Genomic DNA, 26,579 nt, shown 5'->3' on the forward strand with positions numbered 1-26,579 from the left:
CGGTGGGTCTGCCTCCGTTGGAATCCTTCTGCTGAAGGGCAGGATGACCTTTTATTCCTGGCAGAGAGGGCTGGGGGGAGGGGGAAGGCTGCCCCAAGGGGCTAATGAGGCGGGGTCTTGCAGAGATTTAACGTGGTAGCTGTGTATAACCCCGGCCAAGTCCTCAGTTTCCCCTTCTGTGAAATGGGGATTTACGCTCAGTGGCTAGCCTCTGGGGTCCTGGGAGCCCGGTCACGGTCAGGGTTCCTGTCGGGATGGGGGAGGGGACTCCGGCCGCTCGGGGAGGAGCCGGGAGGCGGGGAGGAGCCGGAGGGCTGGGGCTGGGAGGGCGCCCGACGGTGACACAGCAGCAAGGCCGCCGCCAGCCCTCCGTCCGCCCGCCCGTCAATCCCGGGCTGCGGAGCCGCTGCGCAGAAGCCGAGGGCGGACCGAGCAGGATCGTGGCCGCCGCTAGCGGCTCGGGCTCCTCCCTCCTGCCTTCCTCCATCCTCCCTCCTGCCATCGCCGCCGCAGCAGCCGCTGCCTGAGCTCGTCCCAGAGGCCGGGGTCCTTAGTCCAGCTGCTGCAGCGCCAGGTAACCAGCCCCCGCCCCCCCCCCAGACCAGGGCAGTGCCGGGACGCGCCCCCTCTGCGCCCGGGGCAGCCAGACTGCAGGAGGGCGCGGAGGCAGCCCCCAGGGGTGGGGGATGGGGGCAGCCCCCTTCCCTGTCTCCCCACTCCGCGCCTCCCGGGAAGTCCCCACGCGCCCTCGCCCCACGTCCCCCATTCCCTGGGGGCCAGGGCCGCGCCGGAGCTGTCCGGGAGGCCGGGATGCGGCGGCGCAAGCCCCCACCCCAGCCACGCCCTGGCCTGGGCCCGGCCCGGCCCGGCCCGGCCCGGCCCGCTTCCTCTCGGGGGATGAGAACACTTTTCCTTTCTGACGTAAAAAAAAAAAAAAAAGCCTGGCCTGGGGAGGGGGGCACCTGAGCCCCGGCCCCTCCCGCCTTGGCCCAGGCTCTGTTCTCTTAGCGCTGCTCTAGCTGCGCCAGCCTGCCCCCCCCCCCCTTGCGGGGAGGGTGCCCTGGGGGTGCAAGCACAAGTCCGGGAAGGATGGCGGCGCTGGCCCTCCCCCTCTGCCTCCTGCCCCCCACAGGGGGAGATGACATAACAGGTGTGAGAGTGAATCAGCAGTCCGTGGGGGGGGTGCTCAGGTGCAGCCGGGAGGGGCCCCTCGGCATCCTGCGGGGAACCAACAACCCATCCCCTTGGGCCTTCTCTCCCCAGCTTGTCTGGTTTTTTCCCCAGAAAATGATGGGGAGACTTCCCTCCTCCTGTTCCAAGTTACTGCTGCCTCCTCATGGGAACGGGGCCCATTTCCTTGGCAGTCTGAGTGGCTCAAGGTTCCCTGGGTTTTTCTTCTTCTGGTCCCTATCCTTGAGCCGTTTTCCTAGCTCTAGAACCTTGGAGAGAGCTTCTGCCCCCAGAGCAAGCCCAGGCTCAGCCTTGGGGATGGATTTCGGAGGCCATTAGACAAGCAGAGTCCTGGCTGGGAAGCGGGAGGGGCATCCCTGGATGGTGGGCCCAGGTGGTCAGCTCCCTTCAGCCAGCCCTCGCCTGACACCAAATCTAGAGAATCTGGGCAGGGGTCTCAGGCTCCTCGCCTGTCACCTTGCTCCCTGAGGAGCAAGACAGGTGGGTGAAAGCATGGCCAAGCGGGGCCATTTCCGGGAGGTGGCCCGGCTGGTTTCCTCTGCATCCTTCCTTATTTCTTTTGGAGCCCGGTCCCGTTGCAGGGCTTTCAGCAGGTCACTTGACAGTGATGCTCAGAAGATGATTCTTACTGGCAAGGTGAAGAACGACATTTCTGCTGGGGCCATGGAGAGCTGGTGCAGTGACTGGAGCCAGTGATTTCCTCATCACTGAAGGAGGGCTCTCGTGGCCCTCCCTAGGGATTAACCGGTGCCCCTGCTCCCTTCAGCAGTTTTGTCATAGAGTGGGGATGCTGTCACACTGGACAGCACCAAGCTGGACCATCTGGTATGGAGTAGATTGGATAAGCAGACTCCATTAGGAGTCCAACAGCCTAGATCAATGGGATGAATCCCAAATGATGTCCTTTAATAAGGGATAAATAAAGACAGGGCTCAGTGGTTAGACCTCCAGCAGAGGTCTGGGGGTTTAGTGGACTTCAGGATTGCTCAATAAGGTGGGAGGACAGCCAAAAACCCAGGAGACGTCTTTGTAGCCTGATTGGAGTAGGACTGGAGTTTGAGTCTAGTTCACCACGTTTGAGGAGGGTCATGGAACAGCTGCAGATTGTCTAGAGGAGGGAGGATAGAATGGTTAAGGCCTTGATTTGATTCATAATAAATGAGAACTGGGGAAAAGAACTGAGGGTGTTTCTCCTGGAGAAAGGCAGATTCTGGGGTGGATGGAGGAGTGTGATGGAGGCTGATCTATGTTTTCTGCTCTGTTTGCCCCAGAGCACAGAACTAGCAGCCATCTAAACACTGTATAAGGGAAGCTATCCGGACAAGGAAGAGAACATTTTAGAAGTGCCCAAGTGGAGTTTAAGTGGGGGACTAGAGCAGGGTTTCTGATTCAGGTGTGGATTGGACCAGGAGGGCTCGGAGCTCCTCTAAGTCTGGAAGCTAAGGTCATATGGCCTTTCCTGGATAAAAGGAGACCCTTGATAAAATGGTCACTGAATCTGTCCTGAATTTCCCTGGCTAGAGACTGGAGGAACCCTTAGAAACCCTCTGGCTGTACTCTCATGATAGAGATGAAGAAACTGAGGCACAAAGATATTCAAGGTGATCCAGGGAGTTGGCAGGGTTCTTTTCTGTTCGTGAGATGGGCTCAGGAGAGAGAAGACTTTCCCATTGCTGCTAGGAGCTGATTTTCCCCCAATCTTGTTACTCAGCACTTGTTTTGTGGGTAGAGATAGGGTTAGACACTGTTTGAAAGGGCTCTCCTTGCTCATGGATCACTTGTGAGCACCCCCATCCCCCTATGCCTGGTCCTTGCCTCTCAGACCATTGGTACAAATGGGAAAATCGTTGTGGGAAAATGTGTGAAATGAAAAAGAATGATCAGAATACAAGAGGCACCACGATGAAACCAGGAGAATGGCAGCTAATTCCATGCAACTGTGAGTTGTGGAATTGGGACAGGAGGCAGGAAGTGCCCTTTCTTTCTTTGGTGGGGAATGGGACTGTGGATATGGAGCGTTGCATACTCTGTCATATGGTAGTCTCTTGGTTTTGTTGAATTGGAAGGCTTCTTAGGGTAAGTCCACATCTGGAAATGAATGACTGTAGCATAAAAACAAGGAAGGAAGGAAGGAAGGAAGGAAGGAAGGAAGGAAGGAAGGAAGGAAGGAAGGAAGGAAGGAAGGAAGGAAGGAAGGAAGGAAGGAAGGAAGGAAGGAAGGAAGGAAGGAAGGAAGGAAGGAAGGAAGGAAGGAAGGAAGGAAGGAAGGAAGGAAGGAAGGGAAGGAGGGAGGGAGGGAAGACTAAATAGCTCTTGGAGTGACTCCTGAGGAAATACAGGGTAAAGTATCTAGCCCCACATCTAGCCCTGAAAGACAAAGAACCCTAGGTTCTTTGAAATTCATTCCTTAGTACCTTCCAAAGTGGTTTAGAACCCAAAGTGGGAGGTGGGACAAGAGATCAGAAGATATGTCCCACTCTTAGGGATGTAGGCTGAATCAGAATGACATGGCTTTTCTCTAATAGAGGAGAAAAGACCCAGGAGTCAGGTCCTAATATAGTGCCCTATGGCCAGTCTCAGATCCCTTGTCTGGATTTCAGTATATTCATCTGTTTAATGAGGGCACAGCACAGGTGACCTTTAAGATTCCACCTCATTCTAGCAATTTGTGGTGCCTGTTGTGGTGAAGACTGTTGCTGTGACAAGTTTAAAGGGTTTTTCATTTTGTAAAGTTTCAAGGACTCCAACAGACTCCTTTTCAGTCAGTCAGTAAGCAGTTACTTTTTTTTTTGTAATTATGAAAAATATTTCCATGTTAGTCATTCTGTATAAGAAGACTCAAATAAGAAGAAAAAAATAAAAGTACAAAATAGTATGTATCAGTTTGTTTTCAATCAGTATCAAATCTTTCTCTGGAGGCAGATCTCATGATCCTTTGCAATTGTCTTGGATCATTGTATGGGTGAAAATAGTTAAGTCATTCACATTTCTTCATAGAATAGTATTCTGTTACTGTGTACATCTGGTTCTGTTCACTTTACTATGCATCAGTTCATGTAAGTTTTTAGGTTTTTCTGAGATCATTCTGCTTGTTTTCTTGTAGCACAATAAAATTCCATTACATTCATAAAACACAACTTGTTTAGCCATTCCCCAATTGAAAAGTGTCTCTTTGATTTTTAATTCTTAGCCACCACAAAAAGAACTTCTATAAATGTTTTTTTATATAAATAAATCCTTTCCCCTTTTTGAGGATGTCTTTGGGATCATAGACCTAGCTAGTATTGCTGACAAAGGTAGGCAGTTTTATAGCCCTTTGAACATAGTTCCAAATTCCTCTCCACAATGGTTGGATCAGTTCACAACTCCATCAGCAATGCATTAGTATTTCAGTTTTCCCATATCCCTTTCAATATATTTCTTTGTTGTCATATTAGTCACTCTGATAAGTGTAAAGTGGAATCTCAGGGTTATTTTAATTTACATTTCTGTGATCAATAGTGATTTGTAGCATTTTTTTCATATGACTATAGATAGCTTTGATTTTTTTTTGTTTGAAAACTGCCTGTTCATATTCTTTGACCATTAATCAATTTGAAGAATAACTTGTATTCTTATAACTTTGATTCAATTCTCTATATATTTGCAAAATGAGAACTTTATTAAAGATATTTATAAAATTTCCTCCCAGCTTTCTTTTCCTTATCATTTTGGTTGCATTGGTTTTGTTTATGTAAAAATTTTTTAATTTTATATAATCAAAACTATCTATTTCATATTTTGTAATGCTCTCTATATGTTCATTGGTCTTAACTTCTTCCCTGATCCATGAATCTGATAGAGAAATGATTCCATGCCCTCTTAATTTGCTTTTGGTGTCACTCTTTATATGTAAATCATGTACCCATTTTTACCTTATCTTGGTATGCAGCGTGAGAGGTTGGTCTATACTTTATTTTTGTCTAATAATGAGTTTTGGTTTTCTGGGTTTATTGTACATTCTATGATCGTCACAGTTTTAGATGTGGTAGGAGGGGGACACCTTTCTTTGCATTATTTTTCATCAATTCCCTTGATATTCTTGACCTTTTGTTTTTCCAGATGAATTTTATTATTGTTTTTTCCTAGCTCTATGAAATAAATTTTTGACAATTTGATTGGCATGGCACTGAATAAAGAGATTAATTTAGGACTGTAATTTTTATTAAATTGGCTCAGCCTATTTATGAGCAATTGATATTTTCCCAATTATTTAGATATGACTTTTATTTGTATGAAAGGTGTTTTGTAATTGTGTTCAGAGTTTTTGAGTTTGTCTTGGCAAGTAGACTCCCAAGTGTTTTATATTGTCTACTGTTATTTTATTAAAATTTTTTTCTACTGTTATTTTAAATGGAATTTGTCTCTTGCTGCTAGACTTTGTTGGTTATATGTAGAAATATTGACATTCACGTGGCTTATTTTATATCCTGCAACATTGCTAAAGTTGTTAATTGTTTCAAATAGTTTTTTTAGTTCATTCTATAGGGTTCTCTAATTGCTTATTCTAATTTCTTCAATTTCTTTTTCTTCTCTTATTGCTAAAGTTAATATTTGTAGCACAATATTGAATAATACTATTAAAAATGGACATCATTGTTTCACCCCTGATTTTATTGGGAAGACTTCTATCTTATCCTTATTACAGATAATGCTTGCTGATGGTTTTAGATAGATACTACTTATTTTAGAAAAGCTCAATTTATAGCTATGCTCTCTAGTGTTTTTTTTTTAATTTGAATGGGGTTTGTATTTTATCAAAAAGCTTTTTCTGCATTTATTGAGATATCATTTGATTTATATTGGGTTGATTACTAATATAGTCAAGTATGATGGTTTTTCTAACATAGAGCCAGCCCAGAATTCCTGGTATAAAACCCATCATGAAAGTATTTTTAATGCAAGTAACTGTCTCAAAGAAAGACTGGGTAATCTTGTCTGAAGGGCAATGATTCATGTCCATGTTGGCTCTGTAACATCCATTGTCCTATTTCACTAGCCTCTCTTTGCTTTATTTCATACACAATAAAATAAGTCTTCAGGAGGACTATATGAACTAGATATCTACCATAGTGTTTCCTTATTCCATTTCCTTAGGATTTCCTAGAGCGAAAGAAAGAAAGAGAGAGAGAGAGAGAGAAAGAAAGAAAGAAAGGAAAGAGAGAGAGAGAGAGAAGGAGGGAGGGAGGGAGGGAGGGAGGAAGGAAGGAAGGAAGGAAGGAAGGAAGGAAGGAAGGAAGGAAGGAAGGAAGGAAGGAAGGAAGGAAGGAAGGAAGGAAGGAAGGAAGGAAGGGAAAAGAAAGGAAGGAAGAAAGAAAAGAAAGAAAGGGGAAAGAAAGGAAGGAAGAAAAGGAAAGGAAGGAAGGAACAACAACAACAACAACAAAAAAAAAAAAACATGCTTCAGTCTGCACTCTTGACTCCATCAAAGTGGGCATAGATAGGCAGGCAACACTTCATTCTTTGGAATTGAGGTGGATGATTGTATTGATCACAGTTTTTCAAAGTTTATCTTGACACTGTTATTGTTATCGAACAAATTATTTTCCTGAATCTATTCATTTCTTTCTTCATCAATTCATAAAAATCTTTCCATATTTTTCTGAAATTATCCTTTTATTATTTCTTACAGCATAATGTTATTCCATCTCCTTCCATTATAAATTGTGCAGCTATTCCACAAATATTAAGAATCCCTTCTCTTTCTAGTTCTTTATTATCACAAAAAAATTGCTATAACTTTTTCTGTACATGAATCCTTTCTTCTTTCTGTGATGTATCTAGATTAGTTGGACCAGTTTGTTCCTCCATCAGCAGTATTTTAATAACAGTATTTTTCCATATCCTTCCCAGAATTTTTAATTTTCCTTTTTTGTCAAGTTGGCTGATATTGTGGATTTAAATTGGGACCTCAGCGTTGTTTTAATTTGCATTTCTGTGAGTGTTAGCAAGTTAATGCATTTATTTATTTTCCCAGATGATTATGAAATAATTTATTTTATTATTATTTTTTAAATTTTTAAAGCTTTTTATTTTCAAAACATATTCATGGATAATTTTTCAACATTGACCCTTGCAGAGCCTTGTTTTCCAGATTTTTTCTTCTTTTACCCCTCCCCCTCCCCTATATGGCAAGCAATCCAATATATGTTATATATGTTTAAATATGTTGAATCCAATATATATGTAAATATATTTATACAATTCTCTTGATGCACAAGAAAAATCAGATCAAAAAGGAAAGAAAATGAATAAGAAAACAAAATGCAAGTGAACAACAACAAAAAGAGTGAGAATGTTATGTTGTGAACCACATTCAGTTCTCAAAGTCTTCATAAGATCATTGAAATTAGCTCCAATTATCTCATTGTTGGGAAGAATCACGACCATCAGAATTGATCGTCAATAATATTGATAATGCCGTGTACAATGATCATCTGGTTCTACTCATTTTGCTTAGAATCATTTCATGTCTTGTTGATTGTTTCTTATAGAACAATATTCCATAACATTCATACACCATCACCTATTCAGCCATTCTTCAATTGATGGGCATCCATTCAGTTCTAGTTTCTAGTCACTACAAAAAGAGCTGCCACATTTTTGCAGATATGGGTCCCTTTCCCTCCTTTAAGATCTTTTTGGGATATAGAACCCAAGAGAAACACTGCTAGCTCAAAGGGTGTGCACAGCTTGATAACTCTTTGGGCATAGTTCCAAAGTGTTCTCCAGAATGGCTGGATCCATTCGCAATTCCACCAAAAATGTATTAGTGTTCCAATTTTCCCACATCCCCTCCAACATTCTTTTCCTGTCATCTTAGTCAATCCAAGAGGTGTGTAGTGGTACTTAAGAGTTGTTTTAATTTATATTTCTCTGATTAATTAATGATTTATATCACCTTTTCATATGATTAGAAATAGTTTTAATTTCTTCATCTGAACATTGTCTGTTCATATCTTTTGACATTTATTAATTGGAGAATGGCTTAAATTCTTATAAATTTGAGTCAATTCTCTATATATTTTAGAAATGAAGCCTTTATCAGAATGCTTCAATGTAAAAATGTTTTCCCAATTTGTTGCTTTCCTTCTAATCTTGTCTGCATTAGTTTTGTTTGTTCAAAATCTTTTTAACTTAATAAAATCAAAATTATCTATTTGGTGTTCAATTATGAGTTCCAGTTCTTCTTTGGACACAAATTCCTTTCTTCTCCATAGATCTAAGAGGTAAACTATTCTTTGTCCTTCTAATTTGCTTATAATATCATTCTTTATGTAAATCACAAACCCATTTTGACCTTATTTTGGTGTGTGGTGTTAGATATAGATCAATGCCTAGTTTCTGCCATACTAGTTTCCAATTTTCCCAGCAGTTTTTGTCAAAAGGTGAATTCTTATCCCAAAAGCTGGGGTCTTTGGGTTTGTCAAACACTAGATTGCTATAGTCATTGGTTGTTTTGTTCTGTGAAGTTAATCTATTCCATTGATCGAGTATTCTGTTTCTTAGCCAATACCAAATGGTTTTGATGGCCACTGCCTTATAATATAGTTTTAGATCTGGTACAGTTAGGCCACCTTCGTTGGCATTTTTTTTTTCATTAATTCCCTTGAAAATCTTGACTTTTTGTTCTTCCAGATGAACTTTATTATTGTTTTTTTCTAGGTCTGTAAAATAATTTTTGAGGGAGTTTGATTGGTATTGCACTACATAAATAGATTAATTTAGGTAGTATTGTCATTTTTATTATATTTGTTCAGCCTACCCATGAGCACTTGATATTTTTCCAACTTATAAGATCTGACTTTGTTTGTGTGGAAAGTGTTTTGTAGTTTTGCTCATATAGTTCCTGACTTTTCCTCGGCAGATAGCTTCCCAAATATTTTATACTATTGGCAATTATTTTAAATGAAATTTTTCTTTGTATCTTTTGCTGTTGGATTTTGTCAGTGATCTATAAGAATGCTGATGACTTACATGGATTTATTTTGTATCATGCAACTTTGCTAATGTTGTGAATTATTTCTAATAGCTTTTTAATTGATTCTCTTGGGTTCTCTAAGTATGCCATCATGGGGGCAGCTTGGTGGCGCAGTGGATAGAGCACCAGCCTTGAATTCAGGAGGACCCGAGTTCAAATGTGCTCAGACACTTAACACTTCCTAGCTGTGTGATCCTGGGCAAGTCACTTAACCCCAGCCTCAGGGGAAAAAAAATTGCCATAAATATACTGACATGTCATCTGCAAAGAGTGATAATTTGGTTTCCTCATGACCTACTCTAATTCCTTTAATCTCTTTTTCATCTCTTATTGCCAAAACTAACATTTCTAATACAATATTGAATAGAAATGGTTATAGTGGGCAACCTTGTTTCACTCCTGATCTTACTGGAAATGGTTCTAGTTTATCCCCATTACATATGATGCTTACTGATGATTTTTAATAGATCTACTGATCATTTTAAGGAAAAGTCCATTTATTTCTATACTCCTAGTGTTTTTAATAGGAATGGTTACTGGATTTTTTTCTGCATCTATTGAGATGTATAGTGAATTATGCTAATAATTTTCCTTATATTGAACCATCCCTGCATTCATGGTATAAATTGTACTTGAACATGGTTTATTATCCTGGGGATGACCTTCTTTAATCTCATTGCTAATATTTTATTTAAGATTTTTGCATCAATATTCAATAGAGAAATTGGTCTATAATTTTTTTTCTCTGTTTTCATTCTACCTGGTTTAGCTATCAGCACCACATCTGTGTCATAAAAGGAATTCAGTAGGATTTCTTCTTTCCCTATTTTTTCAAATAGTTTATATAGTATTGGAATTAATTGTTCTTTAAATGTTTGGTAGAATTCACATGTAAATCCATCTGGGTCCTGGAGATTTTTTCTTAGGGAATTGATTAATAGCTTATTATATTTCTTTTTCTAAAATGGGACTATTTAAGTAATTTATTTCCTCTTCTATTAACCTGGGTAATCTAGATTTTTGTAGATATCCCTTCATTTCACTTAAATTATCAAATTTATTGACATATAATTGAGCAAAATAACTCCTGATTATTGCTCTAATTTCCTCTTCATTGGTGGAAAGTTCTCCCTTTTCATTTTTGAGACTAACAATTTGATTTTTTTCTTTCCTTTTTCTAATCAAATTAACTAAAGGTTTATCTATTTTGTTTTTTCATAAAACCAACTCTTAGTTTTTTTTATTAATTCAATAGTTTTCTTATTTTCTATTTTATTATCTACCCCTTTATTTTCAGAATTTCAAATTTTATATTTAATTGAGGGTTTTAAAATTTGTTCTTTTCCTAGCTTTTTTAGTTGTAAACACAATTCATTGATCTTCTCTTTCTCTATTATGAGCAAGTAAGTATCTGGAGATATAAAATTTACCTTAATAACTACTTTGGCTGGATCCCACAAATTCTGGTATGCTGTCTCATTATTGTCTTTCTCTTGGATGAAGTTATTGATTGTGTCTTTGATTTGTTGTTTCACCCATTCATTCTTTAGGATTAGATTATTTAAATTCCATTTAATTTTTGATCTATTTCTCCTGGCCTCATATTGCATGTGACTTTTATTGCATCATGATCTGAAAAAAAACGCATTTACTATTTCTGCCTTTTTGCATTTTATTTTGAGATTTTTATGCCCTAACACATGATCAATTTTTGTATATGTTTCATGAACCATTGAGAAAAAAATAAACTATTTTCTGTCTCCATTCAGTTTTCTCCAAAGACCTATCATAATCTAGCTTTTCTAGTATTCTGTTTACCTCCCTTAACTTCTTTCTTATTTATTTTGTGGTTTGATTTATCTAGTTCTAAAAGACCAAGGTTGAGATCTCCCACTAGTATAATTTTGCTGTCTATTTCTTCTTGCTGCTCTCTTAACTTCTCCTCTAGGAATTTGGATGTTATATCACTTGGTGCATTTATGTTTAGTATTGATATTGCTTCATTCTCTATGGTACCCTTTAGTAAGTTATCGTTTCCTTCCTTATCTCTTTTAATTAGATCTCTTTGTGCTTTTCCTTGATCTGTGATTAGGATTGCTACCCCTGCTTTTTTTACTTCACCTGAAGCATAATAGATTCTGTTCTAGCCCTTTACTCTTCATTCTGAATGTATTACTCTGCTTTGAATGTGTTTCTTGTAAACAACATATTGTAAGATTCTGGCTTTTAATTCAGTCTGCTATCTGCTTTAATTTTATGGGAGAGTTCATCCCATTCACATTCACAGTTAAAATAACTAATTCTGTATTTTCTGCCATCTTATTTACCCTGTTATGCTTTTCTCTTTCCCTTCCCTCCTCTCCATTTTTAAAAAAAAAGTCTATTGATAACTAGATTTCTTCTTTTGAGAACTGCCTATTCATATTCTTTGACAGTTTAATTATTAGAAAAATGGATTTTATTTTTATAAATTTTACTTAGTTCCCTATATATCTCAAAAATGAGATTTGTTATCAGATAAACTTTCCTACTTCTCTCTTAATTTTAGCTGGCTCTTTTTATACAAAAACTTCTTAATTTTATATAATAAAATTTGCCTTTTTACTTTGTGTTAAATGCTTTCTCTTGTTTGATCACGAACTTTCCCCCTATCCAAAGAGCTGATTAGTAATTTTTATATGGTCTCTAATTTGCTTCTTATATCACACTCTGTATCTAAATCGTGTAACCATTTGGAGCTTATCTTGGTATAGGTATGAAATGTTGGTCTATATCTAGTTTCTGTTACAGTGTTTTCAAATTTTCTTGAAAGTTGTTGTCAAATAGTGAATTCTTTGTCCAATAGCTAAGCTCTATGATTTACTAAACCCTAGGTTACTGTATTCATTGGTTTCTGTTTATTGTGTCCCAAACTAACTCACCAACCTCTCTTTGTCTTAGTGTCAAATTATTTTTGATGATTGTGGCTTTGTAGTATAGCTTTATTCTTGGCACTGAAACTCCTTTCTTTCCCATTTTTATGAATTCCTTTGATTTTCTTTATTTTGTGTTTCCTAAAATGAATTTTATAATTATTTTTTTAACTTCACAAGGATTTTTGATAGTTTTATTGGTATAGCATTAACTATGTTAATTTAAGCAGCAGTTTTTTGTTATGTTGGCTTGATGTATTCTTGAGAAATGAATATTTCTTCAATTACTTAGACCTGTTTTTATTTGTGTGGATTGTGTTTATATAATTCTTTTGCGTGTCTTGGCAGGTAAACTTTCAAATACTTTTATGTTGTCTATACTTATTTTAAGTTGAATTTATCTTTCTATATAGGTTTTGTTGGTAACATGCAGAAATGCTGATGATTCCTGTAGGTTTATTTTATACATCTATATTTCTCAAAACAAACCATCAGATAATCTCCAAAATTTGTTAGTTTTGCTTTCTCTTCTCCAATATTTCTTTCAATTTATTTTTCTTGTCTTCCTGTTATACCTAGTATTTCTAGGACAGTACTAACTCATCATGGTGAAAATGTAATCCTTTAAATGTTGGAGGTAATGTGGGAAAACTGGGACACTAATGCATTGTTGGTTGAATTGTGAAATAATACAACCTTTCTGGAGAGCAATTTGGAACTGTGCCCAAAGGGCTACAAAACTGGGCATACCCTTTGATCCAATAGTATAACTAATGGATCTGTATCCCAAAGAGATCCTAAAAGAGGGAAAAATACAAAAATGTGGAAAAATGTTTGTAGAAGCCATTTTGTAATGGCAAGGAACAGGAAATTGAGTGTATAACCATATGTTGGGGAATGGCTGAGGAAATTATGATATATGAATGTAATGGAAAATTATTGTTCTATAAAAAATGATACACAGGTTGATTTCAGAAAAGCCTCGAAAGACTGACATGAACTAATGCTAAGTGGAGTAAGCAGAGCCAAGAGAATATTGTACACAGTAACAGGAAGATTATATGATGATCAACTGTGATGGACGTGGCTCTTTTCAAAAGTGAGGTGATTTAAGGCAGTTCCAATAGATTGGGGATAGAAAATGCCATCTGCAGTTTGAGAGAGAACAAAAGAGAGTGATTATGGATCGAAGCATACTATTTTCACCTTTTGTGTTTGCTAGTTTTCTTTCTCATGTTTTTTTTTTTTATTTTTGGTCTGATTTTTTTGTATAACATGACAAATATGAAAATACATTTAAAAGAATTACACATATTTAATCTGTATCAGATTGCTTGATGTCTTGGGGAGGAGGGAGGTTAGAGAGAGGGACAAAAAAGTGGAACACAAAATTTTACAAAAATGAATGTTGAAAACTACTTTTTTACTTGGATTTGGAAAAAAATAAATACTATTGAAAATTTTTAAAAAAGAAAATGGACATCTTAGTTTTGTCCCTGATTTTACTGAAAAGACTAAGATAAAACTCTTGGTTTTAGATAGATACCACTTACCATTTTGAGGAAAGAGCCACTTATTCTTGTCCTTCCTAAGTATTTTTTAACAGAAACGTATGTTACAGTGTCTCAAAATGTCTTTCTGCAACTATGGAAAATTATGGTTTTTATTATCAAGATAGACAGTTAAGATTATACCTTTCCTAATACTGAATCAGCTTTTCATTTCTGGTACAAATCCAGTCTGGTCTTTGTGAAATATTACTGTAGTCTTCATAATAATAATTTATTTAAAATTTTGCATCAATAGTCATCAGGAGATTGATCTATAGTTTTTCTCTGTTTTGATTTTTTCCTCTGGTTTAGGTATCAAGATTATATTTGTGTTTTAGAATGAATTTAGTAGGACTTCTTTACCTAATTTTTTCTAATAGTTTGTGTAGTATTGGAATAATTGTTATATCATCTGATTCTGGGTCCTTCCCCTTTTGGAAGTTGTTCATTTATGGCTTTTTCAATTTCTTTTTCTAAGACAAGGTGATTTAAATATTTTATTTCTTGATTTTGTTATTTTGGGCAGTTTATACTTTTATAGTATTCATCCATTTCATTTAGATTGTTGGTTATATTGACTGCATAATTGGTGAGATGTCTCCTAAAATTGGTTCTCTTTGATTGTAAATTCACCTTTTTCATTTCTGATATTTGTCTTGGGTGAAGCATCATAGATTCTATGCTATCCCTTTATTTTAACTCTCTGAATATCTTTCTGTTTCAAGTGTATTTTTTTCTAAATGATATTATTGGATTCTGACTTCCAGGACATTTTGTTATGCTCTTCTATGTCAGTGAATTCACCCCATTCACACTCACAGTTATGATTGCTATTAACATTTCCCTCCAATCTATTTTTTTTACATTTCCTTCTCTTTTTTCCTCACCACTTCTTTTTTTTAACATGTGAAGTCATTAAAAATATGTTTCCATGTTAGTCATGTTGAAAATAGAGCAAGAATAATTTAAAAAGTGGAAAAAATATTTCAATTTTCAGAGTTCATCAGTTCTTTCTCTGAATGTGAATAGCATTTTTTCATCATGAGTCCTTTGAAACACTCATGGATGATTGTGCTGAGAGTAGTTGTCTTTCATAATAGATGATAATTATAATATTGCTTTTACTGTATACAATGTTCTCCTGGTCCTGCTCTCTTCATTTTGCATCATTTCCTGTAACTTTTCCCAGATTTTTTCAAAAACCATCCCCTTTGTCATTACTTATAACCAAATAGTATTCTATCACAATAATTTACCACAACTTGTTGAATCTTTCCATCTGGTGAGTAACTCCTCAATTTCCAATTCTTTGCCTCTGAAAAAAGAGCTGCTCTATATATTTTTTCATTTAGATCCTTTTTCTTTTTTTTCTTCTTTTTTTTTTTAATTGGGGATGCAGACTTAATAGTGATACCGCTGAGTCAAAGGCAACTACCAACAGTTTTATAATTTTTTGGCCAGATTTCCAAATTGCTCTCCAGAATGACTGGAACAGTTCACAACTCTACTAACAGTGCATTAGTATCCCAATTTCCCACACTTCCTTTAGCATTTGTCATTTTCCTTTTATGTCATGTTATTCAGTTGTGTAGATGTGCATTTCTGATAAAGCATTTTATATGCCTATTGATAGCTTTCTTTCTTCTTCTGAAAACTATCTTCTGAGAAAATAACAACAAACCTTTCAACATTTATCAATTGAGGAGGGCTCTTAGTTTTATAAACTTAGCTTGGTTCCCTATATATTTTATATATGCGGTCTTTATCACAGAAACTTGCTATAAAATCCACCCTTTCAGTTTCCTGCTTCCCTCCTTAATTTGGCTACATCTTTTTTTTTTTAATGGAAAACCTGTTAAATTCAATATAATAAAAATGATCCAGTTTACCTCCTATGATTACATTTCTGCCTTGATCATAAAAATATTCCCTTATGCATATATCTGAGAAGTAATCTTTTTTTCTATGCTCTCCTAATTTGCTTCTAGTATTACCTTTTATGTCTAAATACTATTTTTTTCTATCCCATTATGTCTAATTCATTTTGATCTGACTTGGTATATAATGTAAAATGTTAAATCTATGTATAGTTTCTGCCAAACTGCTTTCCAATTTTCCTACCAGTCAAACTGTGAGTTCTTGCCTAAAAAGTTTGGATCTTTGAGTTTATCAAAGACGAGATGACTATTGGGATTTACTTTTGCATTTTGTGTACCTAATCTATTTCACTGATCTCCCACACCACATCAAAATGTTTTCATGATAATTGCTTTGCAATATAGTTTCAAATATGGCATGCTAGGATACCTTCCTTTGCATTTTTTATCAATGCCTTTGATATTCTTAACTTTTTGTTCTTCCAGATAAATTTTATTTACTTCTTTATTTAAATTCTTAAAAATAGTTCTTGGTAGTAAGTTTGATGTGGCACTAAAAATTTTAATTAGGATCGTCATTTGTATTATATTGGCTTGGCCTACCATGAGCAAATATTATTTCTTCATTGTTTATATCTGTCTTTGTGTGAAAAATGTTTTGTAATTGTGTTCATATAGTTCTTAGCTGTGTCTGGGCAGATAAACTCCTTAGTATTTTATATTGTCTGCAGTTATTTTAAATGGAATTTCACTTTCTAGTGCTTCCTTCTGGGATTTATTGGTCATGTATAGAAATGCTGATGACTTATGTGGATTCATTTTATATCGTGCAACTTGCTTAAAAGTCATGAATTGTTTCAGCTAGTTTTTCAGTTAGATCTCGAGGGTTTTCTAAGTGTATCATCATATCATCTGAAAAGAGTGATAATTTTGTTTCCTTGATACCTTTTCTTGTGCAATTTCTTTTATTGACTTGTTGTTATAACTCACATTTCTGGTACAATATTGAATGATAATGGGGATAATGGACATCCCATATCTCTTAATTAATCTCTGATGTTATCTGAAAGGCTTCAAGTTTATTCCCATAACAGATAATGCTGACAGATAATGGTTTTAGATAGATAATACTTATCATTTTAAGAAAAGTTCCATTGATATCTATATTTTATAATGTTTTAAGTAGGAATGGATGTTGGATTTTATCAAAAGCTTTTTCTGAATTTATTGAGCTAATCGTAATATTGGTTGTTGATATGGTCAATTAGCTTTATAGTTTTCCTAATGCTGAAGCAGTCCTGTATTTCTGGTATAAATTGCACCTGGTCAAAAGTGTAGAATTTATGTTATATATTGCTGCACACTCCTTTGAGTATTTTATTCAAAATTTTACATCAATATTCATTAGGGAAATTAATCTATAGTTTTCTTTTTCTGTTTTTGTTATTCTGTTTAGGCAAAAGCCATAGAAAGAACTTTAGTAGCATTATTTTTTCCCAAATAGTTTACATAATGTTAGAATTATTCTTTAAATTTTTGGTGTAATTCACCTATATTTGATCCTGGATTTTTATTTACCCTTCAGAACTTTGTTTATGTCTTGCTTAATGTCTTTTTCTAAGACAGGGTTATTTAAATATTCTATTTCAAGTTTTTGTTACTTTGAACAATTTATACTTTTGTGAACATTCACTCATTTCATTTACATTGTCAGTTTTATTGGCATATAATTTGATAAAATAACTCCTAATAATTGCTTTCATTTCATTTTCATTGGTGGTACATTCCCCCCTTTTCATTATTGATACTGAAATTTTGGTTCTCTTCTTTTAAGAAAATCAGTTTAGCTAATGGTTTATTTATTTTATTGTTGTTTTTTCTCCTAAAAATCAACTCCTTGTTTTTATTTTTGGTTCAAAGGATTTTCCACTTTTCAATTTTATTTATTTCTCCTTTGTGGAGAGAGCCATCCTCTCCAGAGAGAGGACTGTAGGGACTGAATGTGGATCACAACATAGTATTCTCACGTTTTTTATTTGCTTGCTTTTATTTTCTTTCTCATTTATTTTCTTTTTGATTTGATTTTTCTTGTGCAGTATGATAAATGTGGCAAGATGTATAGAAGAGTCACACATGTTTAACATAGATTACTTGCTGTCTGGGAGAGGAGTGAGGGGAAGGGAGGGAGAAAAATTTGGAACACAACATTCTGCAAGGGTGAATGTTGAAAACTATCTTAGCATATATTTAAAAAATAAAATACTATTATTTTTAAAAGGCCAAAAATAAGTTCTCTTTTGATTTTCAGGATTTCTGTTACTAAACTGTATAATTGGCAATTTTTAATTTATTCTTTTTCTAGTATTTCTTTTTTTAATTAGCTATCAAATTCATTGATTTGCTCTTTCTCTGTTCTATTAATGTAATCACTTAGAAGTAAAAATTTCTCCTGAGTACTTGTTTTGTTGCATCTTACAAATTTAAGTATAATGTCTCATTTATATATATATATATATATATATATATATATATATATATATATTTGGCTGAGGCAATTGGAGTTAAGTGACTTGTCTAGGGTCACACAGCTAGGAGGTGTCTGAGTCTAGATTTGAATTCAGGTCCTCCTGACTTCAGGATTGGTATTCTATCCACTGCAACACCTAGCTGCCCCTGATATTAATGAAATTATCTATTGGTTCTATGATTTGTTCCTTGACCCAATCATTCTTTAGAATTAGAATATTTAATTTTCAATTAATTTTTAATCTATGTTTCCAAGGTTATTTATTGAATGTAAATTTTAAAATCATGTTATCTGGAAAGGATACATTTCTGCTTTTCTGCATTTGTTTGTGAGGTTTGTGTGCCCTAATACAGTCAATTTTTGGAAAGGTGTCATTTGCTATTGAGAAAAGATATATATTTTATTAATATTCTCATTCAATTTTTTTTTCTAGAGTTATAGCATATCTAACTTTCTAAATTTCTATTTATCTACTTCTTCCTTATTTATTTCATGGCTGGTCTTGTAAATTAAGGACCTCACTGGTATCATTTTACTGTCCTTTTCCTCCTGCATTTTTCCTCTTTTCTCTATGCCTAGTGCTTAGTATTAGTATTAGTTCATTAACTATGGTATTTTTAGCAAAACAGTTTCTATGGTTATCTCTTTTAAGTAGACCGTTTTTTTCTTGTTCTTTGTTTAAGCTCATAATTACTATTCTTCTTTTTACCTCAGTTGATACACAGTATCCTGCTCCCAGCCCTTATTTTAACTCTTTAGTTCAGCTGATACATAATAGATCATGTTCCAGGTCCTTATTTTAACTTTGTGGCTTTCTTTCTGTATCATGTGTGTCTCTTGTAGATAACATATTATTGAGTTCTTGTTTCTAATCCATTCTGCTATCTGCGTCTGTTTTGTAGGTGAGTTAATCTCATTCACATTTACAGTTTTGATTACTGTGTATTTCTCTTCATCTTATTTTCTCTTATTCTCTCTCTCTCCCTCCCTCCCCCCCCTCTGTCTCTGTCTGTCTCTCTCTGTCTCTCTCTCTCTGTCTCTGTCTGTCTGTCTGTCTGTCTCTCTCTCTGTCTCTGTCTGTCTGTCTGTCTCTGTCTCTCTGTCTCTCTGTCTCTGTCTCTCTCTGTCTCTGTCTCTGTGTGTCTCTCTCTCTCTTTCTCCCTAATCCCTCCCTTCCTCCTTTCCTCCTCCCCTTCTCTCTGTCTCTCTCTGTCTGCCTGTCTCTCTCATTGTGTCCCTCCTCAAAAGTACTTTTTTTGCTTCTTACCACTGTTTCCCTTAATTTACCTCTCCTCTTATCACCCCCCTTCTCTTGGCCCCTTCACCTCCTTGTTTTTTGGTTAATATAGATTTGTATACTCAAGTGTGTGTGTGTGTGTGTGTGTGTGTGTGTGTGTGTGTGTATTGTGTATCTTTGAACCAGTTCAGTTGAGAGTAAAATGCAAGTATTGCCTCCCCCCATTTCTCCCTCCACTATAAAAGTTCTTCCTTGTCCACCTATTTTATGTAATAATTTCCCTCATTCCTTCCTTCCCTTCCTTGCTCTCCCAGTGCACTCTACTTTCTCATCTACTTTCTCTTACTTTTTGGAAATCATTTCAACATATCGAACTCACTTCTTGCACTCTGCCTATGTAGAATCCTTCTGACTGCCCTAATAATGATAAAGTTCTTATGAATTGCATGTATCATCTTTCTATATATGGCTATAAACAGTTTAACCTTATTCAGTTCCTTATGATTTTTCTTTTCTCTCTCTTTTCTTTATGCTTCTCTTGCATCTTCTGTTTAAGAGCCAATTTTCTATTCAGTTCTGTTCTTTTTTTAATTAGTAATGTTTGGGGCAGCTAGATGTCAAAGTGGATAGAGCACCAGCCCTGGAGTCAGAAGGGCCTAACTTCAAGTGTGGCCTTAGTCACTTAACACTTTCTAGCCATGTGACCCTTGGTGGCAAGTCACTTAACTCCAATTACCTCACAAAAAGGAAAAAAAAAAAGATTAGTGTTTGAAACTTATGTATTTCATTAACTTTCCATTTTCTCTCTGGAAGATCATGTTGAGTTTTGCTGGTTAAGGTTACTGTTGGTTGTATCCCACTTCTTTTCCTTCTGGATTGTTATTCTAAGGCTTCTGTTCCTTTATCATGGTAGGTGCTAAATCCTGTGTGATCCTGACTGTGACTCCACAGCATTTCTTTTTGGCTGTCCTTCCTCCATGACCTGGGATCTCTGGAACTTGGCTATAACAATCCTGGGAATTTTTATTTTGGTATCTCTTTCAGGAGGTGATTGGTAGATTCTTTTCATTTCTACTTTGTGTTCTGGTTCTGAGTTATCTGAGCAGTTTTCCTTTATAGTTTCTTGAAATATGATGTCTAAGACCTTTTTTTTTTAATTTGACTTTTAGATAACCCAATAATTTGTAAATTATTTCTCCTTGATCTATTTTCCAGGTCAGTTGTTTTTCTGATGAGATATTTCACATTTTCATCTATTTTTTCATTCTTTGGGTTTAGTTTTGTTTCTTAATGTTTTGTGAAGTCATTACTATCCATTTGACTAATGTTGATTTTTAAGGAATTATTTTCTTCAGTATTTTTGCACCTTGTTAAAGATGTTAATTCTCTTTTCATAAGTTTTTTTTTTGCCTTGCTCTCATTTCGTTTCTTAATGTTTCTCCAGCTGTTCTTATTTGATTTTAAAAACAATTTTCTTGCTCTTTTAAACTTTTTTCTTTAGCTTTTTAAGAAATTCTTATTGGGCTTAGTCCAATCTTAATTTTCCTTTGAATATTTACTTGTAGCCATTTCCACATTTCTTTGCATTTTTGTCTTTAGTTTCCCTGTCACCACAGAAGATTTTTGTGGTCAGGTTCTTCAGAGTTTTAAAATTGTTATTTACTTGTTTTCCAATCTATTTCTTGATGTCAGACTTAGCTTCCCTGGGGTGGGTGGGGCATTACTAAATCAAGCTTCAAGCCTTTTCAAGCTATTGTTTTCACATCTAAGTTTTGATGCAAAAGTATGTGAATGTGTTCCCAGGAGAGATATAGTTATCCTTTCCTAGGAAGGGCCCCTGCTCTCTTGCAACCACAAGTGCTAGCTGTCTCCATTCTGGAACTGAACTTAGAACTAGGTTCTAGATTCTAGAAGTAGAACTCCCTTGTAACTACAAATAAACCTCTTTGCTCTACAGTTCAAAACTGGATAACAGGCGATGGGGTTGCCAAATGGTAACTGGTCCTGTATCTTTGTTTTCACAGGAGTCTCCTGTAATTTCTTTCTGGCCAGTCATCCATTTCCCTTCCCATCTTTGGGTGTTTAGAGCTGCTGGAACTGTTACTACTACTATTATGGCAGCAGACTTCAAGTCCCACAGGTGGTTTCCCTGCCATGCTGCATTTCTACCCAGTTTCCACTACCATGATACACACCTCTCCTTCTGACCTACTAATACTGGCCTGGTAAAAATGTCTCAACTTAATCTTTTCTTGACTATGCAGCTCCGGAGTTGGATTCAACATCTTATTCTAAGGTTATTTTGAAGAGAATATTGGGAGAGTTCAGCTTGAATGCTCCTTTATTCTGTCAGCTTGTGGACCAGTCTCTTTCTCGTGCCTTCCTTAAGAGTTTATTTTGCTTCTAATTTCTTCCTTATTACTCTCACTTTCCCCTTAATCTTATTCCCTTAAATTTCTGCATTACATAAAATGTATTTCTGTACTCAACTGAGTCTACATGTACATTCTCTCTTTTTTTGACCAGTTCAGATGAGAATGAGGTTCAAGTGTTGCCTATTTTTCCTCATTGCTCCCTCCTTGTTGAATAAACTTTTCCTTGAACACACTTTTCGTGTAAAATAATTTTCCTTGTTCTTCCTGTCCCAGGGTATTGGGTTATCGCTTTTTGCCTTTTTTGTCACCCTTTTCTTTCTGAGATCATCAAAACATAACAGAATCATTCCCAGGCTTTCTGTTTAATTAGGTTCCCTCTTTGCCCTCTGATGATTGTTACACCCCTATGGACCACTCTAACCTGGTAGCTCCTCTTTGAGCTACTCTTAATGCCCGTCCATTGACGGCACGGCTAGGCCACACTTACCCGTCTTCGGGCACCAACCCGGATCCCATAGAGACAGACAACCATTAGGTAGGGGTGAAGCAAATTTATTCTGAAACAGCATATATTTATACCCCACTGATGATATGGGGGAAGGGGGAAATCCTCTAGGAACCTGGCATAATGGGATTGGCCCGAGAAGAAGGAGGGAGGCATGCTAGGCTTTGAGAGCACTAAGGAGGGAGGCGTGGTACCTGGAATCAGACACCACCTCATGGGGCTGTGCCCAATCACCACGTAGGACTCGCCTGCGCCTCAGAACCTCTCATCCCTCAGGTCCTCCCACATGCCTTGAACTGCATTCCTTGCTTCTAGAGGCTTTTTAACCCTTACAATGATGATAAAATTATGAGGGATTACATGTATCTCCATTTGTAAGAATGTAAACAGTTTAACCTTGTTTAGTCCTCAATGATTGTTTATTCATATTTACCTTTTTATGCTTCTCTTGATGCCTGTGTTTGTATGTCATATAGTTTACTCAGATCTACTCTTTTCTTCAGGAATGCTGAAAAGTATTCTATTTCATTGAAAGTTATTTCCCCCTGTAGGATTATTCTTGATTTTGCTGGGTAGGTTATTCTTGGTTGTAATCCCAATTCCTTTGCCTTCTGGAATCTCATATTCCAAGCTCTTCTTTTCTTTATAGTTGTGGCTGCTAAATTAGGTGGGATCCTGACTGTGGCTCCTCCATCCTTGAATTCTTTCTTTCTGACTAGTTGAACTATTTTTTCTTTGAACTGGGAGCTCTGGATTTTGCCTATAGTATTTCTGGGAGTTTTTATTTTGGGATTTCTTTCAGAAAGCAATACATGTATTCTTTTAATTTCTACTTTACCCTCTAGTTCCAAAATATCTAGACAGTTTTGTTTTAAGACTTCTTGAAATATGATGTCTAGGTTCTTTTTTGTTTGTGGCTTTAGGTAATTCAATGATTTTTAAATTATTTCTCCTAGATCTGTACACATATATTGTATTTAAGATATACTTTGACATGTTTAACATGTATGAGACTGCCTGCCATCTAGGGGAGAGGTTGGAGGAAGGGAAGGGAAAAGTTGGAACAGAAATGAGTGCAAGGGACAATGTTGAAAAATTACCCATGCATATGTTTTTGTCAATACAAAAAAAAAAACTATAATAAAAATTATTTCTCCTAGATGTGTTTTCCAGGTCAGTTGTTTTCTCAATTAGACAGTTCACATTCCTCCCCCCCCCCAATTTTTTCAGTCTTCTGAGTTTGTTTTATGATTTCTTCATATATCATAATTATTAGTTTTTATCTGTCCAATTCTAATTTTCAAAGATTTTTAAAAATTCCCCCCCTTTAAAATAATTTCTTTTTTCCAATGACATGTAAAGTTAATTTTCACCACTTAAAATTTTTTTTTTCCTGAGGCAATTGGGATTAGGTGACTTGCCCAAGGTCACATAGATATTAAGTATCTGAGGCCAAATTTGAACTCAGGTCCTCCTGACTTCAGGCCAGCACTCTCTCCACTGTGCCACTTAGCTGCCCCTCAACACTCATTTTAAAAATAAGATTTGAGATCTGAATTTTTTTCTTTCCCCCCTCTCTTCTATCCCCTCTTTTAAAAATTGCAAGCAATCTGATATAAATCATACATGTACAATCATGGAAACATAGTCCTACATTAGTCATATTGTGAGAGAAGAAACAGAACAAAAGGAAAAAGTCACCAGAAAACCCGCAATCAAAACCAAAAATGAAAACAATACACTTTAATCTGTACTTAGACTCCATGGTTCTTTTTCTGGATGTGTATAGCTATTTTCTATCATAAATCTTTTGGAATTATTTTAGATCATTGCATTGCTGATAAGAGCTAAGTAAATCATAGTTGCAGTTAGTGTGTACAATGTCCTCCTTGTTCTATTCACTTCATCCAACATCAGTTCATGTAAATCTTTCCAAGTTTTTCTGAAATCCAGTCTCTTTCTCATGCCTTCCTTAAGAGTTTATTTTGCTTCTAATTCCTTCCTTATTACTCTCACTTTCCCCTTAATCCTATTCCCTTAAATTTCTGCATTACATAAAATGTATTTCTGTACTCAACTGAGTCTACATGTACATTCTCCCTTTTTTTGACCAGTTCAGATGAGAATGAGGTTCAAGTGTTGCCTATTTTTCCTCATTGCTCCCTCCTTGTCGAATAAACTTTTCCTTGAACACACTTTTCATGTAAAATAATTTTCCTTGTTCTTCCTATTCCAGGGTGTTGGGTTATCGCTTTTTGCCTTTTTGCTCATCATTTCTTACAGTACAATACAATACAATTTCTTACACCACAATTTATTAACTCATTTCTCAAATGATGGGCATTTCCTCGATTTCCAATTCCTTGTTACCAAAAAAGAACTGCTATAAATATTTTTGTACATGAAGAATGGTTCCCCTTTTTAAATGAATTCTTTGGAATGATTTCTTTGGTATTAGAAGTTCCAAATTGATTTCCAGAATGGCTGGATCAATTCATAACTCCACCAACAATGCACTAGGGTTCCAACTTTCCCCCATCTTTTCCAACACTATGATTTTCACACCTGATAGGTGTGAGGTCATACCTCAGAATTGTTTTAACTTGCATTTCTTTGATCATACAACTATATAAAACTTTAATTTCTTCATCTGAAAACTGCCTATTTATATTCTTTGACCATTTATCAATTGGGGAACAACCTGTATTCTTATAAATTTGATGTAGTTCCCTATGTATTTGAGAAATGAGATTGCAGAAACATTTGGTATAAAAATGGTTTCTCATCTTATATATATTATATATTATACATTATGTGTAACATTTCCTTGTTAATCTTTTTGTACAAGAAGATTAAAATAATTAAAATAAAATAAAAATAATTAAAATAAAAGAATGAGAATGAAGGTGAAAAATAGCATCCTTCAATCTGTATTCAATCAATATCAGTTCTTTCTCTGGAGGTAGGGAGTATGCTTCTTTGTCTTCTAAGATTCTTGTTGGATTTGTGTCCAAGCTTCATTTTCCTTCCAGGTTTTGCTTGTAGATGTTTTGTAGTGATTGCTTTATGCTGTGTTTTGTCTTGAGCTTCTCTTTCTCATAACAACTCTTTATGGTTGAGTTCTTTTCGTGTTTGCTCATTGTTCTACCATACTTCTTGATTTATGTTAGTGTTGGGCTCTTCACACTTCTGGGGAGTGGTGGGGATGTAGATGTCTGGCCTGAACTTAACTCCTTTCTTGTCTTTTTGCTGCTTCCACAGGGCGCCCAAAGCATTGGGATCTAGGAAAAGGTTTGTTCACTGCCCCGTGGTCTGACTACTGCAAGTTCCTGACCCAGGTTTGTGTCTGTCAGTTAGTAGGAAGTAGTCATGTACAGTAGACTGCTGTTAAAATCTGTTAGCCTTCTGGGGGATTCTGCAGATTGAGTGTGACTGAATTGCTGTCTCCCATTTGGTATCTGTGTCTCTTGTTCTGGTGATTCTGCTGCAGATGTATTGCAAGACTACAGTTTAGAACTGAGTGTCCTCTCTGCTCCTTGGCTCAGTGATACACAGCAAAAGAATGAAAGGTTCTGTTTAATCCATTCACTTTATATTTATATTTTCCTTCATTTGTTTCTTATATTGTTTCCCTACTCCCATCCCCCCAAACTAACATTTCCCTCTTTTTCTCTATATTTTTGGTTATTGTTTTTTAATCTGCTTGTCTTAAGCAACTCTGCCCCCAACAGTTCTCTTCTCTTCACCATCAAGCTCAAATTCACTCTCCTGCCCTAATTTTGGAGTTGTGATTAACTTATCAATTCCCTTTTCTTTCTTTCTTTTATCCAGTTATCTCATTCTCCTTTGTTCTCTCAGTTCAATAGTCAAGTAAAATCCCTCTTCTTCTACTTGAATGGTTTGTGGTTTTTACTTCATTTTCTCTACCTTTTTCTAAAAGGTATTTAGATCTCACCTCCTTTTTTTCCATACTCTAATCTTCCCCGACAAAGACCTTTGACACTATCCAACTTTAGTCCAGTCTTTGATGAAGTGATGTTTCTTCTTGCCAATACCAATGTTTCCATAGGGTCCTGCTATTTCTTTTCACATCTTATTCTAGACTTTTATTCTTTGACTTATGGCTTTTATCCTTATTTATTCTTTAGTCTCTTATTTCTTATAGAATGAAGCTTCTGCAGTGCTTATTTGGAGTATTTTCTTCTAAGTTATTGCCTTGGAGATCTTGCCCCCCACCACCTTTTTTCATGTGCATCACTCTTGGATCCTGCGGGGTTTAGAGAGTATTGCCTCCGAGTAGGAGGGAACATCATACCCCTTCTCCTCCCCTCCATTTGCCACACAATCTCCTTTCAGAATCTGTGCCTTCCCCCTAAAAAACATTT

At 36.4% G+C, this 26,579-nt stretch overlaps 1 protein-coding gene across 1 annotated transcript in view; it reads left to right on the forward strand.

The window, feature by feature from the left end:
* Positions 1 to 338: 338 nt before the first annotated feature.
* DYNC1I1 (dynein cytoplasmic 1 intermediate chain 1) overlaps positions 339 to 26,579 on the forward strand; it is a 50,902-nt gene continuing 24,661 nt past the window's right edge. The window contains exon 1 of the mRNA XM_074267337.1: positions 339 to 574. The gene's annotated coding sequence lies outside the window, so the exon portion shown is untranslated. The remainder of the gene's footprint in view (positions 575 to 26,579) is intronic.

This window comes from Sminthopsis crassicaudata, chromosome 5, assembly GCF_048593235.1.
Source record: "Sminthopsis crassicaudata isolate SCR6 chromosome 5, ASM4859323v1, whole genome shotgun sequence".
NCBI classification, from domain to species: Eukaryota; Metazoa; Chordata; class Mammalia; order Dasyuromorphia; family Dasyuridae; genus Sminthopsis; species Sminthopsis crassicaudata.